Here is a 12,168-nt window from a genome sequence, read left to right as displayed (position 1 = left end):
GGTCTTTCAGAGGGAGTCTTGGCAATCAGATGGTGATGGAAGTTCTAGATACATTGAGAAACAAATTCTAGACGGTAGCATGTATTTGTACCACTGTCCCTGGCCTCCAACATTGCTTATTTCTGCTCCTTTGACCAACATGAGTGCACAAGTTAGTTTACTTGCACTTCTGCCTCATCTTTATTTATTTATTTATTTTGGTACTGGGGACTGAATCAGGGGTGCTTTACCACTGAGCTACATCCAAAGCCCTTTTTCTTTATTTTGAGATAGTATCTCCCTAAGTTGCTGAGGGATTTGTTAATTTTCTAAGGCTAACTTTGAACTTGGGATCCTCCTGTTTTAGTTTCCGGAGCCACTAGAATTTCAGGCGTTTGCCACCCACTTCACTAGGCTCATCTCTACTCTTTAGCATTTCAGTCTGCCTGTTTGCTTCTTCCTCAACTTGACTTTCATGGTGCAGAGGTTTCTTTCCTTTCCTTTCCTTTCCTTATCAGAACTGGGGATTGAGCCCAGGGGCATTCTACCACTAAGCTACATCTCCAGCCCTTTTAAAATTGTTTTATTTTGAGACAAGATCTTGCTAAATTGCCAAGACTGGCCTTGAACTTTCAATCTTCCTGCCTCAGTCTCCACAATTGCTGGGATTACAGGTGTGTGCCCCAATACCCAGCCACTGCAGAGGTTTATAAAAAGATGGAGCTAATGCTGAAAGCTCCAATGAAGTCTTCATTTGATGTTCTGAATAGGGGAAATTTAGAGTGAAGGCTGACTTTTCACTTTTGGCATGTTTTCATGATTTGATCCTGAATTTCAGGAAATGAAGTTAAAATGGCAGAATTAAAACTCTGAAGATCCACAATTCAAAAAAGGAACCACAGATCTTTTGGGGGATGCCATGTCAATGGTGTTACTGGAAAGTCCAGTTTGCCTGACATACTGGTAACAATTTTGGGGACATTAAGTCCCAATAGGTTCCTGGGATTAAAGGTGGAGAGGGAGAGTAAGACATAAAATGAATTTGAGTTTTTTTCACAGCACAACATGTTTGTGCTAAAGTGACTATCAGGGACTCTCTCTTCTTGGGAGTCAAGTGGATGTCTCTCAAAACTAGAAAGGAGGGACTCAGGGGTAGAGTGTGTGTGCAGAAGACATTGCATTCAATCCCCAGCACCAAAAATATAAACTTGGAGTGAGAGGGTGTTGCTAATTTGCTTCATTGATCCAGTTGAAGAGACATCCTATCAGTGACATATACCTCTTTCCCCCAAAACAACAATGGAATGTTCTGTGTACTAATAACATAGTTTAAAAAAAGTTCTACATGTTTACAAAACTTGATCAAAAACATAGTATGTCAAAGCTGGACACAGATTCAGCTACTTGCAGAATTAAGGCAAGAGAACTGAAGTTTGAGATCAGCCTGGGCAACACAAAGAGACTCATTTAAAAATATATAGTATTTTGGACTCTACAGTTATTGGAAATACAGAGTTATTAAAAGTGTACACACTTGGGCTAGGGGTGTGGCTCACTCTTGCTTGCCTAGCATGTGCAAGGACCTGGGTTCAATTCGTAGTATTGCAAAAAATAAATAAATAAACAGGTGGTGGGGGGTGACACACAGCACACACTTCATTTGGCACCTTCAGTACCTTCAGCTTTCTGTTCCTGGTCTGGGTTTTTTTTTTTTTTTTTCCTTTGGGTACCTTTTCTCCTTTCTTTGCAGTGTTTTTTTTTTAAGCTTGAGCTCTGACTTTGGAGAAGCATGTTTAGCAAGGGAACCTAGATGCTCTTCTCTGTGGTTTATCCTTCACCTTGGCTTTCTGTGCTGTAGCATCCTTTTGACCTTTTATCTCAATCATGGCGGCAACAGTGGCAGGGAGGCACCAGGTATAGGGACACACAGGCTTTGTTCCATCCAAGGATGACTGTTACTTATCCTTTCTAGAAATGTTTTATTTTTTATATTTATTTTTTTTTTAGGTGGACTCTATCTTTTATTTTATTTTTATGTGGTGTTGAGAATCGAACCCAGGGCCTCACGCATGCTAGGCGAGCACGCCACAACTTGAGCCACATCCCTAGCCCCTCTAGAAGTGTTATAAAATGCTAACTTGTAATGAATGTAAGAAAGGAGGATGAAGATGAAGGAGGATGAAGATGTGGTGTAGTGGTGATAGGAGATGGAAGTAGAAATCTTGGGGGCAGAACAAGGAAGTAAGAAAACCAAAAGGGGGATCCCTATCCGGAATCCTCCTAGCCCTCTCTTCTTCTTCTCCTTCTCCTTCTTCTTCCTCTTCTTCATCCCCCTCCTCCTCCTCCTCCTCTTCTTCTTCCTCTTCGTCTTCCCCTTCCTCTTCCCCTTCTTTTGGTACTGGGTTTGAATGCAGGGGTGCTTTACCACTGAGCTACATCTCCAGCCCTTTTTCTTTTTTCATTAAGTTGCCTAGGGCCTCTTTAAGTTGCTGAAGCTGGTCTTTGAATTCATGATCCTCCTGCCTCAGCCTCCCCAGTTGCTGGGATTTAGGCATGCGCCACCATGTCAAGCTTCCCTATGCCAACTACTACTTCTGTTTTGTTTGTTTGTTTTGATTCTGGAGATTAAACTCAGGAATGCTCCACTACTGAGCTATATCCTCAGTTTTTTTATTATTATTCTTTACTTTGAGACAGGGTCTTACTGAGTTGCTGAGGCTGGCCTTGAACTTGTGATCCTTCTGCTACAGTCTCTTGAAATGCTAGGATTACAAGCATGCACCATGACACCTGGTCCAATCCCTTACTCCTTACTCTAGGTCTCACCTCTCAAAAATGATCCTTAGAGAAATGGGGATAGTTATAGAATTACCTGACCTCCTAGGGCTGGGGATATAGCTCAATTGGTAAAGTGCTTGCCTTGAATGCAGAAGGCCTTGGGTTCAATCCCCAGCACCAAAAAAAAAAAAAAAAAAAAAGAATTAACTGACCTCCTGTATGGAGTCCGAAGGCTTGACAATCCTAAAAATGTTCAGTATTGATGTTATGTTATGAATAGAATCATACCGGGTCCTTCAACCTGTCTTTTTAAGGCCCTAACACTTGCTAGAAGTACATTCATTCCATTAAAGCCTGGTGACTTAGTTGAATGTCTATAAACTATTTAGCTACTCACTCCTGGTACTTTCATAGTTATTCTTCGAAAATGGAGAAAAGCTTCCCCCAATACTTGCTATGGCCATGGATGGTCCCTATAGAAGTGGCAACCCTGGGCATGTCACATGACCTACTACCAACCCCAACCTCAGTTGACTGGATCAGGGATGGACATCTCCATGTCCTATAGTGACCAGTGACATATAACATTAACTGGCTTAAAATATTGAGTTAGGATTTCAGGCATGGTGCCACATGCCTATAATCCCAGTGACTCAGAGGCTGAGGCAGGATGATGACAAGTTAAATACTTAGATGGCAAAGTCCTAAGCAATTTAGCAAGATCCTGTCTCAAAATTAAAAAAATAAAATAAAATAAATAGGGTCAAGGATGTAGCTCCAGTGGTAAAGCACCCTTGGACTCAAAACCCAGTACCAAAAACAAAAACAAAACCAAAAAATTCATCTGGGCTTTTGAAAATCTCTTTAGGAATTTGTGCTTGATAAGAGGCAACCTGGGGCTGGGGTTGTGGCTCAGTGGTAGAGTGTTTGCCTGGCACATGTGAGGCTACTGGGTTTGACACTCACACCATGAAATAAATAAATAAAATAAAGGTATTGTGTCCATCTACAAATTTTTTTTTTTAAAAGATACAAACCAGCTGGGTGCAGTGGTGCACACCTGTAATCCCAGTGGCTCTGGAAGCTGAGGCAGAAGGATCTTGTGTTCAAAGGCGGCCTCAGCAATGACAAGGCGCTAAGCAACACATTGAGACCCTGCCTCTAAAGAAAATACAAATAGGGCTGGGGATGTGGTTCAGAGTTGAGTGCCCCTAAATTCAATCTCTGGTACCCTCCCCACCCACAAAAATGATGCAACCTGACTTAAAAGAAATTTCCATCTTTTCCTTCCTAGTCTAGAGAAATTTCAATCTTTTTATGTCACACATATAGTTTCTCCTCTCTCAGCCTTAGCTAGTGCCCTACACATTCTGGCACAATTAATCCTCTATTTCTGGAAACTTAAATAATTTCAGGGTTGGGGATGTTAAAGGGCTTGTTCAGTATTTGTGAGGCCCTGAGTTCTATCTCCAATACTATAAAAAGAAACAAAAAATGAATGTTTCTCTGCTAGATTATTATTATTATTTTTAAAGAGAGAGAGAGAGAGAGAGAGAGAAAACTTTTTAATATTTATTTTTTAGTTTTCTGCGGATACAACATCTTTGTTTGTATGTGGTGCTGAGGATCGAACCCGGGCCGCACGAATGCCAGGCGGGCGCGCTACCACTTGAGCCACATCCCCAGCCCCTCTGCTAGATTATGAACACCTTTAAGACAGAATCTGATTCATTGTCTCAGGCATTTATTTAGTGGACAAAAATAATTACATAACAAAGGGACAGACTGAGGAAAGGAAAGAATAACAGTTAATCTCTCTGGACCTCAGAACCTCCTCTTCAAAATAAGAATGATAAGGCTAGGGATATAGCTCATTGGTACAGTGATACCTGACATGAGGCCCTAGGTTCATAGCATGAATGAGGCCCTAGGTTCATAGCCCCAGCACATTAAATAAAGATGAAATTTCCTTGCCTGCCAGGAAACTGAAAGAAAAGAGCTCAGGAATCATTTCCAAGACCTATGACCTGCTTTACAATTTTTCCCTAGAGCAGAGTCCAGTGCCAGAAAAGTTAGGAACATTATGGTTTATCTTTCAACAAAAAGACATTTGGCCTTGCTTTACAAAGACAACAGGTGTAGCAATTCTGTTTCTGCAAAAGGCCAAACTGAACTATCTTTGGCCCTGAAGAGGGCCTGAGCTACTGGGAGATTAGCATTTGGCTAGGGGAATGTCTGGGAAGGCCCAGAATGAACAAATTGTCAAGCCCACTCCTGACCTCCCTAGTGCACTGTGAGAGGTGTATTTTTTTTTTCTGCAGTTGAACTGAAAATTATACTCAGATTTCTCTTGGCAACTGCCATGTGTATATACTTGGAAATTCAACAGGAAAGTTTTGCTTAATTTAATTTAAAGTTGATATGCAAGTGAGTGCTCAAGGAAGATACTTTCTTTAGTGACTACAGCTGGCCCATACTCAAGTGGCAGAACTGGCGCCATATCAGCAGCAGAGGATCTGAGGGGGTGGCTTCCTTATCCAAAATATCAATCCCACCACCTGTCATTCCACCATTAATTCCCCAGTATCTCTAAGAAGGCTTTTCTGCTTTTAGAGACCCCTATTGGTATTTAAAATCTTATGGGAGAAGCATTTTAGCAGGGATTAGAAACAGGAGGAAACAAATTCCTTAGCCTGTATGATTAGATACTATTGATTTTTATATGTTTATCTTTGACATTGACTTCCAAAGAATCCTTCCATCAGTCAAACTTGATTTACTTCTACTCTGCCTGCAGTTCATACCATTGCCCCTGCCTAAAATTCTGTTCTGCCTGGAATATCTGCCAACCTACTTTCTCTTAGTTTGTTTCTCTTCATTTCACAGTAGACATTTATTTAGTAAATACTACAAGGTGCTAGCTGGGTTTGATGGTGCATGCCTATAATCCAGTGACTTCAGAGGCAGGAGGATTGTAAATTCAAGGCCAGCTTCAGCAATTTAACAAGGCCTTAAGCAACTTAGTGAGACCCTGCCTAAAAATAAATAAATATGTAAAAGAATGAATGAATAAATAAATGTTTTTAAAAAGCGCTGGGGAGGGCTGGAGATGTGGCTCAGCGGTAGCGCGCTCGCCTGGCATGCGTGCGGCCCGGGTTCGATCCTCAGCACCACATACAAACAAAGATGTTGTGTCCGCCGAGAACTAAAAAATAAATATTAAAAATTCTCTCTCTCTCTCTCTCTCTCTCTCTCTCTCTCTCTCTCTCTCTCTCTCTCCCCCCCCTCACTCTCTAAAAGAATAGAAAGAAAAAAAAAAAAAAAAAAAAGCGCTGGGGATATGGTTCAATGGTTAAGCCCCTTTGAGTTAATTCTCCCATAAAAAAAAAAAAGTGCTGGTAGCACAAAATGACAGAGCCAGATGCAACTTCATGATGAGCACGCCCTTTATTCAGGAATAAAATCACATATCTATGGACCCACTTTCCTGGTGGGAAATGAGCCACTGGCCAAAGGGGGATAATAGGTTATACAGAAAGGTGACTTAATTATTGACACAGTGTGTCAGTTTGGGCACCCAGGAAAGAGTTGTGAGAATTTAAGATTTGTTTTTACTGGGCAATATTTTGACTTGGAGAAGAATGGAGGGTCTGGGGTCAGCATTCAGTATGTATCTCTTTTCCTCCTGGGTCCCATTGCACTATCACTGGGAAAAGACTTATTTTGGGAAGGATCAATGCTTTGGCTTTTTTTCAGAGACTGTCATTCTAGGCTTGCTGGATATCTCCTCCCCAAGGTTTGTCCAGCCACTGGATGATGTTTGTTTCCTTTCTAGGGATTAACTTGTCACTGGGAAAGAATGTATAGGAAAAGGACAATGTTATCAATGTGTTGCCTTCTTTTTCACTCTCTCTTCCCAAGCCACACTATTTTGAGGTTTGTCATTTTCCATATCTTACACTGAGAATTGATTCTAGGGCTTCAGGCATGTTAGGCAAGCACTCTACCACTGACCTATACCTCCAGCTCCACCTCCCCTCCCCCATCCCCCACCGGTTTAGTTGTTCACAACATGGAAAACATAGCTGAAAAAGTAGTGGTCATACAATAAATCTGAGGTCTAGGGATACCCTGTCTCAAAAAAATAAAAAGGCTGGGATGTATCTTGGTGGTAAAACACCCTGGGTTCAATCCCTAGTACATAAAAACAAACAAAAAAAGTGAGGTCAAATTTGCTTCAGATTCCTTCCACCTCTAGAATTTTTTTTTCCTAATAACTTTATTTATTTATTTTTATGTGGTATTGAGGATCAAACCCAGGGACTTGCACGAGTGAGGCGAGTGCTCTACCACTGAGCCACAACCCCCACCCCCCTCTAGAATTTTTAAAATGGTTATGCAGGTAGGCATGAATTGATTTTCACATCTTACTTGTAAGCAATATGTGGAATTGTGAAACAGACATTTTGGAAGTAACTCTCAGAGGATATCACTTCTATTTTGTAGGGCTGAAGATTAAATCCAGGGCCTTCCACAAATAAGGCAAATGCTCTACCACTGAACTACATTATAAGCACTCATTGTCCATTATTAAATATTTATTGATTATACTTACTTTAAGCTAGATCCTGAAATACAAACATGAAAAGAAGCTTAAAGGTGGTGTATAGGCATGGTGGCCCACACCTATCATCCCAGCAATTTGGAAGGCTGGGACAGGAGAGTTGCAAGTTTGAGGCCAGTCTCAGCAATTTAGCAAGGCCCTTAGCAATTTAGTGAGATTCTGTTTCAAAATAAGAAATAAAAAAGGCTGGGGATATAATTTGGTGGTAAAATACCCCTGGATTAAATACCCAGTACAAAACAAAACAAACCAAAAGCTTAAAGTCCAGTGGGGAGAGACAGGCAAAATTATACTAGGTATTAGAGGAAAGTAAATCACTATGTATCTGGAGTTGAGCAGACTTGTGTTTGAATTCTGCTGTTGCTGAAAGCTTGGTCCTTGTCCTTGATGCCAATCCAATAACAAGGACACAGTTTTGAGAAAAAGGAATAGGGTTTAGTTCTTTGTTAGCAAAGGAGTAACACAAGGGATTCCGGTTTCAAAGGTTGTGATTCTGTCCACCTCATGGAACAGGGGGTTTTAAAAGAGGTGATTCAGAGAAAATGAGATTAGGGAGGAGAGATCAGAAAGGAGAAGATCAAGGAGGAGAAGGTTAGGGAAAAGAAGATCAGAGCAGAGAAGATCAGGAAGGAGAAGGTTGGGAAAAAGAAAAAAAAAATGTAAGTTTCAAAGCCAAAGGGATATAGTGAAAGCATCAAGGGACTTCTGTTACACTGCCACTGTCAATTGGTAGCAGTATGACTTTGAATTACCTCACTTTAATTGGTGATGAAGATAATGGTAATACATCCTTCAGAGTTTCTGTAGGAAACAAAACTAAAATTTGTATTTAGCAGGGCTTTGTGGCACATACTCGCAATCCCAGCAGTTTGGGAGTCTGAGTCAGGAGACTAAATAAAATACAAAATAGGACTGGAGATGTGGCTCAGTGGTTGAGTGACCTTGAGTTCAATCTCTGATATCCAAAAAACAAAGTTGATCTTTTTTTAATATATAAATATTTTTTAGTTGTAGTTGACACAATACCTTTATTTTATTTATTTATATGTGGTGCTGAGGATCAAACCCAGGGCCTCACATGTGCTTGCCTCACATGTGCTAGGCAAGCGCTCCAAAACTGAGCCACACCCCGGCCCACAAAGTACCCACTCCATGTAAACAAAGAAACAAAAAACTAAAACAGTAGGCAATAATCCTTTCTGATTAGCACCCTCAATCAGAAACCTCTTTCTCAGTACTCAGAAAGCCATTTAAATCAAATTTATATAAATTCTTTCAGCAATTTAGCAATTTTTTTTGAGGGGGTTGCTGGGAATTGAACACAGGTTGCTTAACCACTGAGCCACATACCTAGCCTTTTTTATTTTATTTAAACTCTTTTCTTCTCCCCTCCCCTCCCCTCCCCTTCCCTCCCTTTTCTTTTTTGTACCAGGGATTGAACTCAGGGACGCTCAACCTTTGAGCCATATACCCAGCCTATTTTTGTGTTTTATTAGAGACAGGATCTCACTGAGTTGCTTAGCACCTTGCTTTTGCTGAGGCTGGCTTTGAACTTGAGATCTTCCAGTCTCAGCTCCCCACCCCTCAACCCTGCCCCCAGCTGCTGAGACTACAGGCTTGCATCACCCCCCCCCCCCAATTTTGTATTTTATTTAGAGACAGGATCTTGGTAAATTGTTTAAATCTTCACTAAATTGCTGAGGCTGATTTCCAATTTGCTATCTTTCAGACTCAGCCTTGCAGATCACTAGGATTACAGGCTTGCATCACTGTGCCCCTCAAGCAATTTAGCAGTTTACATGTTTCAAAGTAAACATAAAAGGGGTTGGGGCTGTGGCTCAGTGGAGGGTGCTGTTAAGTTCAATTCCCAGCACTAAAAAACTAACAACAACAACAACAATAACAAACCCAACCTAAGGCATAGCCTTTGATCAATTTAGATTAATAACAAAGGCTTCCCTTGAACTGGGTGTAAGGATGGCCTTAGGCCTTAGCCTAAACAACTCCATTTTAAACTCCAGTTTGAAACCTGCAGTCTCACCAAGGCATGCCTACAGAGTCCTCTAGTATAGCCCTCAGGTACAAACAAGTCACTGCTCCCTAATCTGAGAATGAAGTCTCTGGCTTGTTGTCCTCACCCCAATAAGGGGAAAAGGCAAGAAAATCAGGGTGGGACCACCAGACCAGATGCTTTAACCTGAGGACGAATGATGTCACTGAGAAATTGAGTAGTAGCTAATAGAGATTGAAAGGGTGGTCAGAAGCCTCAAAATTTAGTATAATGATGGGGCAAATGAACAGACATTCAGCCAGCTGACACTGATGCACATGAGCCTGAGAGTCTGATGAGGACCTGGACTGATATCCCAACTCTTCTCATCTGATCCTCTGTGTTGTTCTCACTGCTTTCGAACTCACAGCAGCCTCTTGATTTTGGTGAGAAAAGGACTTCTCCCTATAACCCTCCTCAGCCAGCCGTCAGCTTCACCCCAGGAAAAGCCTGCCTTGGTTCCTGATCTGATCATCATGGTCTGAGTGAATGTGCATCTGCTGGACTTAGAGCCTAAGTCTTGAGACTTATGACCTGACACTTGAGCCTAGCATGCAGAGGGAATGTCTGTCATGAGCCTGTCATGATTAAGTGTGCCTGCAGTGCTTAGAATTAATCTAGAATTGTTTGCTGTGAATTGATTAAATCTATTGCAGTGCAATAACGCATTGAAGCGTGTGGACATTTTTTATTTCTCCCCGTCAACAGCATAAATTGCACCTTTTGCCCATTATGACACTGGGTGGGACTGTTTAAGGTTTCTATTGTTTTCATCAAATAATTTAACACAGAACTAGTCTATTAATTACTAGCCAGGTAGAAATTAGCATAGTGCCCTGAACAAAACTCAGTTTAAATCCTTTCTTTCTGAAATCTGTTGAAGCCAGCTGTGATGCTGCATGCAGGACTGTAATCCCACTGCCTCTGTAGATCCATGTAGTAGGATCATCAAGTTCTAGGCTAGGCTCAGCAATTTAGTAGGACCCTAAGTAATTTGGGTAACATTGTCTCAAACAAAACAAAACAAACAAAAAAAACCTAATAAATAAAAGTTCTGGGGATGTAGCTCAATGGTAAAGTGTCCTTGGGTTTGATCCCCAGTACAAAAAGGAAACAAGCAAACACCTATTGGGCATAAACTGTGTGAAAATAATTCAATTGTTGAGGGTTTCCTATGTGGTACTCACGTACTTTACATAATCTGAATTTCACAACTCAGTGATTTTACCAGGGTAGAAAACTCTGAGATAGGCCTCCTGGAATTCCAAGTCCTTGTAAACTAGCCTAGGATAATATACACACTTTTGTTTTTGCTCAGGATTGAACCCTGGGCCTGGCCACACTAGGTACACACGTTCTATGGCTGAGCTACACCCTCAGTCCCTGGATAGTATCTTTGAGGATCAAATAGGCCAGTAAATGATAAAATAAACTCTAACTCTGTGCTATAATTACAGACCATTATCTCATTTCATCTTAGTTCCTGGAGTTAACAACAGGTACAGTCTTACTGAGATGTGGCTCATTCCACTTTGCGCATCAGAAAACTGATTTGGATATTTCATGCCAGGAAATAACTCTCTACACCTCTTTCCATGTCCTCAAAATGAGAACGATTCTAGCCTCGAGGGGTTGATTACATGATATAACATGATACAATATGACTGTATACAGGGCTGATGTGGAGCAGGAGTTCAATAAATGTTAGTCTTTTCATGCAGTCGGGATTTGGGAATGCAGAACCTGACCCACATTTAGTTAGATTGAAGTCACGAGCCCCTTCTAACTTGTAGCCAGCCGTTGGTGTTTTCCCGCGCAGAGAGCAGGGCGGGGCGCGAGACCCGCAACTTGGTAGCAGAACCCGCCCCCTTCTTCCCGGGGCAGAACTACTCCTCCCAGAAGGGACCACGCTGGGTCACTTGGAAGGTGGCACGCAGTGGTATTTGTTTCGCAAGTCAGCCCTGTGCGCTTTCGGTCTCGGCCTTCCCTCTGTGCTAGACTCAGTGGCCGTGCATCTGTGAGCTCGCAAGGGAAATGCTACTGCAGTGGGTGCCTTTACTGTGCGGCACGCTGGAGTTAGTAGTCGATTTCTGCGACGTCTGGAGGCCAAGCTTGCCTTGAATGGCTGGACCACATCACATGATTAGAGGAAGCCGGCCGCAGGGGTGCAACACGAGGTGCCTCATGAGGTCATCACAGCGCGACAACGAGCTGCAGTTGTGGGCAACCTGCATGGCAGTGGGCAGTACTACCCTGAGAACTCCAATTACAAGAAATTCCATACAGTCCCCTTTAATTGCTCCTTATTCTAGTCATCACCCGCTCTGAGATATTAGCTTTGCCCTGGTAGTTAGAGGCCGTTTGCTGTCGGGGCGGGCGGGGAAGCCGCGCGCGAGCTACGTGTCCTTGCTCCGCCCTGGCCCGTGACGTAAAGGCCACGTGACGGGCAGGGCCGCCCCTGCCGCCGCCGCCGCTTTGTAAGAGGCACATTGGCAGGTAACGAGCGGCGGCGGCGGCGGCGGCGACGGGTTCTCAGTCCAGCGAGAGCAGCAGCGGTAATTGCCACCCTCCCCCCTTCCTGGTCCGTGCGTGCTCCCGTGCGTGCTTTCTGGACTTGGGGTTAGGTCTTCTGAGCACCCAACCATCTTTGGGCTGCCCTAGCGCCGGTCTGTGAGGACCGGGCCGAGCTTCTTTCGCTGGCTTCACGCTTCCTTACTATGTCCAGGCCCGGGCACCT

At 42.7% G+C, this 12,168-nt stretch overlaps 1 protein-coding gene across 1 annotated transcript in view; it reads left to right on the top strand.

The window, feature by feature from the left end:
* The first annotated feature begins 11,884 nt into the window (after positions 1–11,884).
* Positions 11,885–12,168, top strand: part of LOC144254336 (ubiquitin-associated protein 2-like) — a 62,356-nt gene continuing 62,072 nt past the window's right edge. Inside the window, exon 1 of the mRNA XM_077797344.1 lies at positions 11,885–11,986. The gene's annotated coding sequence lies outside the window, so the exon portion shown is untranslated. The remainder of the gene's footprint in view (positions 11,987–12,168) is intronic.

Source organism: Urocitellus parryii, chromosome 4, assembly GCF_045843805.1.
Source record: "Urocitellus parryii isolate mUroPar1 chromosome 4, mUroPar1.hap1, whole genome shotgun sequence".
Taxonomy (NCBI): domain Eukaryota; kingdom Metazoa; phylum Chordata; class Mammalia; order Rodentia; family Sciuridae; genus Urocitellus; species Urocitellus parryii.
The sequence above is the reverse complement of the archived record's forward strand: the minus strand, read 5'-3'. Positions and strand labels throughout refer to the sequence as shown.